Raw genomic sequence first — 7,088 nt, 5'->3', positions numbered from 1 at the left:
GCGCGATCTTACCGGTGTGGTGATCTGGCGCCAACAGGTACTCCTCCTCGCTGGAAGCATGCACCCGGTCCATGTACCGCCAAGCATAGATGAGGCGCTTGAGCCCGACTGCACTCAGGGCGTCGGCACGGGCGTCCTCCGCCACCCTCACAACCCTCGCACGAGCCTTCTGCCAAAGAGGCAATTGTCTGACTCTCTCGGACGTGGCATAGGCCTCCCAGGCAGCTTGTTCCGCGGTGCGCTTCTCTTCCTCGACCTTCTTCTCCGCCTCTATTTTGGCGCGCTCTGCTGGAGGCAAAGCCTCCCACAAGGTGGCATCCATTTCTTTCCAAAGCTCCTCAAGGCTGGGGGGCTCGGCGGGCGGCGCGGTGTTCTCCTCGTAGCGGGGAGCCAGCGCGTCCTCCGATGCGCATGCTGGTGAGATTGGGAATGCTGATGCGTCCACCTCGACGCGTCGCGGCGAGGAGCGGAACACCGATGCATCCTCCTCGACTAGTGGCGGCGAGGAACGGAACGACGACGCGTCGCGTCACAGCGAGGAGTAGAACGCCGACGCGTCCTCCTCGACTAGTGGCGGCGAGGAACGGAACAGCGACGCGTCGCGTCGCGGAGAGGAGTGGAATGCCGAAGCGTCCTCCTCGACACGTGACCGTCCACGCGGTGCAGCGAGGGGTGCCTAAGGCTTGGGTAGGGCGATGCCATGGTGGTCGACGTGAGAGGAAGGGGGAGGAGATAGCAATGAACGTGAACGTGAGGGGGAGGAGATAGTGATGTCAGGCGCAGTATTTATAGCAAGCAATGGCACACCTACGTAAGATATGGACTGAGCTGCACTGACTTAACTGCAGGTCCAGTTGCGTCACTGACATGTGGGCCAGACCCCTGTTGGGCCCATATGTCAGTGAACCAATGCACCTGCAGTTACGTAACAGCTACGTGGGCATATTTTTTGGAGTAAATTACGGGGGAGGGAAGGGGTGGAAATATCGCTGGTCATAATGGATTGGACGAGCGCGGGGGAAGGAGAGTCATGCATGCAGATTTTTTCCACATGAGGTGGAGTGGTGGGACCGCCGGAGGGAGAAGAAGAGTCTGGCAGGCATATTGTTTCCACACATGGAGAGGAAACGATTTGGAGACGAACAGGTTTCCTGCAGGTATGGGGAACGGTGCATAATAAATCTCATCTTCCATGGTGGGCTAGGTATAGTCTCAAGTCATTAAAAACATGCATGCCCCACACATGTTAATATTTCAAGGTGCACTAAATTATTGCATGCGATGATTAAGGCTGGCCATAATGGTGGTATCTTAGCTGGTATCATGCACACGGGAATAGAAAACATGTTGATGTGGCAAAGAATTAAAGAAGAGAGGGGTTAGAGTAACTAGTGTTCATGCATGCGTTGGTAAACACATTTTTTTGTGAAGAACTACAAAAACTATTCCACCGCCTCTATCTTACTAAGAGTAGGTCAAATTTTTGAATCGAGCCCTTTAAACTAGAAGGGAGGTAGTAGTACTCTAATAGCTAACTTTGGCCCTGTTTGGATCCATGTGTTAGAGTTAGTTTGGGTTAGTTTGAACTCAACTAACCCAAAAAAATCTAACCCACCCAAGAGGTACTTTATACTACTCATTATAATCAGTATTGTAGATATTGATATTTTTAGTATAAACGGTTGACGGAAGTAAAAAGGACCAGAGGGAGTATCATGCATGCGGAGTACGCAAAAAAAATTGCTCATTTATAGCCGGTCGAAGTCTCAAAGGGCGCGACCGCGCGAGGGAGGCGAAGGTCGTGGGAGGCGCGACGGTTGACGGAATTAATTGAAGTTACACACAAGCCGGCATGGCGTGCGAACAGGCAGAAGCTATACCGTCAGGCCTACGATATGGGTCTAGTAGACATGACATCTAGTGGGTCCCGCATAGTTCTCGAGAACTCTTTGGGGGCTTGCAGCCGTTTATCCACCGGGCAAGCCAGCAACCCCACGCCGTTCGCACGCCCTACTCGTCCCCGTCTTCTACTAGTACAGTACCTTACAACAGTTCGCTCCCAGTCGTCCCGTCCTTCCACATTACGGCAGTTCCACTAATCCTAACCCTCCTCCCAAATCCATGGCGTCCCAAATCTCCATGATCGGCGGTGAGTACAACGTTAGAACCATCACCGGCGATGAGTTCGACGTCATCTACACCCGTTCTTCCGCAACGGTGAAAGAATGCCTTGCTCGCTTCAAACGCATGTTCGAAAACTCAAATGATGAGTGGGTCGCTGGGCTAGATGTTGAGTACACCACAGTCCTGGGAAGCGAGAAGAAACTAAAGGAGGCAGAGAAGAAGAAGCCCGCCGTGATCCAGGTTTGCGTGCATGACTTATGCTTGGTCTACCACATATGCCATGCCGACGTTGAGTGCGAGGAATTTAAGAAGTTCCTCAAGGGCGGCCGAGTCAAATTCGTTACTGTAGACTTTAGGAACGACAAGGAAATCCTGGGTCGGATAGGCCTCGTTGTAGGCGACCCCTTCGACCTCCAGAAGGAAGGGCTGGTGTCCTCCTCTCAGCCTTCAATGCTGACCCTGGCAGCAGCCATGATTGATCGTTCGTACGCTAAACTGAAGAAACCTCATCACGAGTTTCATCATGCATGGGAGTCGAAGACATTAGATGAAGATCACATCCTGTACGCAGCAATGGATGCCTACCTTTGTTTAAATATCTACAAGGGTTGGATGAAGAAGCAGAGCCCAGTGTCCGGTTCAAGCAAAGAAGCGTCGGCGAAGAGGAAGAGGGACGAGGACGAAGTCGAGGACGTGGACTCGGACTCCGAGTAGGTGGCAGTGCCGTCGCTCATGCTGGTTCTACTGCAGTGTCAAGCGGACTAGTTGCTTAGTTTATTTTCAAGGGTGTGTTGTGCTGAGGCCCCAGCAGAACTATGTTTATGTTCTTTCTCTTTATTTGAACTCTTTAGTACGTACAGTAGTACTAGTACTATGTCTTACTACTGTTCTTATTGCAGTTGGTACTAACGCTCGTATCTTCGTGTTCCTACTGTAGTTAATACGTTCGTACTAGTAGTATAATTTGGGTCAGTCGATTTGTGAAAGAAGTTCGACGGAGTGAAGGAAGAAGACGGCAGGGTGCCCATGATCTATCTTATGAGTGTTGGGTGTGGAATGCAGTTCGCCGGAAAAAATGGATCGTGCCCGGGGTTAAACGGATGGCAGGGGTGGGGGGAGCATGGCGGTGGCAGGCGGTTCAGGGGAGGGCGCGGTGGCGGCGGCAGGCAGTTAGGCGTGTGGCGGGTTCAGAAGATGAACCGTGCATCTATTTCGGAGGTTGAAGAAGCCCTTCTAGCCATCCATGTTGCATCAAACGGCTCACAAGAGTCGACTGACCCAAATTGCTCCTTCAGATTGCAGGATCCACGTGGCATTCAAGGTTTCGAAGGTAGATTCCGCGTTCGCACCCGGTTTGCGGGCTCGACGCATGCGCGACCGGCTTCCACCGCAACAGCTACCATGCGCGCCTCCTCCGTGCGGGCGGAGACGACAATGACACGCTAGTTCCTCCTCGTCGGCGTGCTGGAGCACGCGCTCGTCCTCCTCTTCGTACGATGTGTGCATAGATGCGGCTCCACCAGTTGCTCGCGTGCTTGGCAGCGCGGCGACATCGCGAGGAGGGACTGCAGACTATGTGAGCGGGCGAGCCTTCGGCTTGGTGGCGACACGGCGGTGATGGGCGAGAAATTGTTGGCCGGAGCAGGTGGGCGCCGACATGCGCAACGGCAGCGGCAGCATATTGATGAGTGCGCGTATGGGAGCTTAGTTTAGTCTTACATAGGGTTGGTCAAACTTAAAATAAAACCGTACTAGTACACGTTAACATTAGACTTAGGCAGCGCTTTTATTAGTTACCACATCAATGATACGGAATCTTGTGCAAGCGCGTGAACTGCGGCCGCGCGGTCGATCGAACGGTGCGTCACCGTGTCGTGCTCGAAGGACATCCACCGAACCTTTTTGTGTGTGTGAAAACAATCCCCGAATATTACTCAACTTTTTTTTCTGGGAAAAGTTCTTGACACTGCAATATTTCCATATATTTGAATTTAGCTCCAGTTCGTGTTTATTTGGATTTGGACGTTTTAGGTGCGCCGTAGTTTTTTTAATGCTGATTTTAGGGCTGTTTGGTTCCCAGCCACCGTTTGCTAAGCCAAAATTTGGCAGCCACAGTAGTTGGCATGTGTTTTGTTTTTGCCACACTTTGGCTTGCCACACTTTATTGCCCTATGGCCCACTTGTCATAGAGACAATGTTGCCACACTTGCCTAAGGTTAGTTCTTCAAAATGAGAGCCACAAGTTGGCAAGCCTAAGGGAATCTTGCCACACTTTTTGAGTGTATGTAATGTGGGACCCTAATGTGGCTTGCCTAAGGTGTGGCTTGAACCAAACACCCACCTAAGTTGGTCAAACTTGCCTAACCTTAGGTGTGGCAACCTTAGGCAAACTTACGGGCTGTTTGGTTTTAGGCCTAGGAATGCCACATTTTGCCACACAATTTTTGCCACACTTGCCTAAGGTTAGTTCTTTAAAATGAGAGCCACAAGTTGGCAAGCCTAAGGGAATCTTGCCACACTTTGTGAGTGTATGTCATGCGGGGCCCTAGTGTGGCAAAAAGTATATTGCCTAAGGTAAGGCTTGAACCAAACACCCTCCTAAATTGGTCAAAGTTGCCTAACCTTAGGTGTGGCAAGATGTGGCAACCATAGTCACAAACCAAACAGCCCCTTAGTCTCAAACCAAACAGCCCCTGTGTGTGTGACTGAGAGAGAACGTGTGTATGTGTCCATATGTGTGTTGTGGCGGAAGGGCAATGTGGAGACGGTGTGCGTGTGATAGAGACATAGAGAGGTGTGAATGTGCAAATGATCATGCATGAGTGAGACATAGACAGATGCCGATACGTTGTGTATACATGAGAGAACGGTCTTCTATTTTACTTGTGTGTGTGTGTGTGTGAGAGAGAGAGGAACATCCGTAACACAACAACCATCTCTCTCGATTCGTCCGTCCCTCGCACGATCGCATGTAACACATGCATCAACGCGCACATTTTGACACCCTCACCCGGCCCCTGCCCACCTCAAGGCCCGCACATCGCTCTCTATATCGCACGCACAATCTCTTCGTAAATGCCATGTTTAGCAAGTAGCTTTCCGTCACATACACACACATTTCTCTCCTTAGGTTTGTTTCTCTCAATATCTGACACACACACACACAGAGACAGCACACGTCACACACACACCCCCTCCCCCAAGCACACAATTCATACCCATCCAAGGTTATATGGCGACCACTCTAGCTTGTGCTTCTTTGCACCCCAGCATGCACAACACCTCAATCTTCAAAGAGGGCATCAAGGAGATCGAAGACGGCGACCACACTGCGCTAGAGAATGCGGGGCCATTTGGAAGCAGGATGATGTGACGACGGCTGACTGACTCCTCCCCCCACCCTCTCTCTCTCGCACAAAATTACCAATCCCTCTCTCCCCCGCACACATTTATCAATCCCTCAACCCACGAGATCATTCCCCTCTCGTCCATGTTTTTCCAGCTCTCTCATCAAACCTATTGTCTCTTCTCCTTCCACGTGTACAGAATCCGGATGCACACGCATCTCATGTATATTACATGTCTCCATCTTTCTCACAGACCTAACTTCTTCCTCTCTCTTTCTCTCTCTATCTCCTTCTTTCTGTTTCGTTAGGTTTGTCTCCTACTCTCTCGTCCACATACATACAATCTTTCCCGCCCTATCTGCTCCATCTTCGCAAGCTCACTCTGCATGTTTCATTCACACATTGGGACATGTTCAAAATGTTGCTTTTATAATGGCTGATGTAGAGTTATTGTTGGTTTTGTTGCATCCTACAAAGTAATAACTATGAAATGCATTTTGATTGTCATTTGACTGGGATTATGCGAGTTTGAGCATGTTGTGAAGTACTATAGACCTCGTATACATCTTGGAATTCGACAATGATTGTAACTATTGAATTGTATAGACCATTACATTCGAAGTCAGTAGCCTAATATATTTATTTCACAATTTCAACAAATGATTAATTCACTACATACTAAGAAAACAAATGTGTACACCCTCCATTTTTATTTAAGTCTGCGTATTAGCATTGGTCAAAGTCAAGTTTTGTAAACTCTCAGAAAGTTTATAACAAAAAATATTAACATATAATAACAAATAAATACCATTAGATTCATTATTGAATGTACTTTCACATCATACATATCTGTTATGGTAAATGTTTATATTTTTCTATAAACTTGGTCAAACTTTAGGAAGTTTGACTTCGGTCAAACCTAATATGCAGAGTTTACTAGTACTACTCGCTAGTTGCTTAGCCGAATCACCCAACACGCCACACGGGGAGTTCAGTGTCACAAAATTTTGAGGTCGGCGGGAAAATCTCCCGCGACCCTGATTCGAGTAGTGGGAAGTTACCATCATAGCCTTCGGAACAGGCCTACAGATGACGGTTGGTAGGGGGCTGTTTTCGTAACTTCATGTTCACCCTACCCAGCCAACCCCACCCCGGCACCCAGAGTAGTACACCTGAATACTCCCCATTTTCTATCCGCACCGCAAAATAGACTTCTCCACGGCACCGCAGCCTTTGTGCTCCTCCCCTTCTACATCAGCGCACTCGTCCACCGCAGGGCATCTACCTCATCGACGACCTTGTACGCCGCACTGGAGCCGGTCCACCATCGTCGTTGTACACAGAGCCTCTTCCCCGGCACCGTCTTCCACGGTCTCGGATCTGCTTCTCGGAAGCCAACGCCAAGCGCAGAAGCACCACCATCGTGGACAATGAATTGACTCCCGTTGCCGACCATGACTCACAGAGGCCGCCGCGACCATCGTTCTCCTCCTCGATTGGTAATGTGTGTATTGAATCACCTAGTAGTACATGTGCAGTTCCAATTTTGTTCATACCTACCCTTCAAATTTCTTGGGTGCTATTGTTCCCGTAAAAGTAATTGGTTATAGCCTCCAT

Source organism: Triticum aestivum, chromosome 5B, assembly GCF_018294505.1.
Source record: "Triticum aestivum cultivar Chinese Spring chromosome 5B, IWGSC CS RefSeq v2.1, whole genome shotgun sequence".
Taxonomy (NCBI): Eukaryota; Viridiplantae; Streptophyta; class Magnoliopsida; order Poales; family Poaceae; genus Triticum; species Triticum aestivum.
This window is presented reverse-complemented; position numbering follows the sequence as displayed.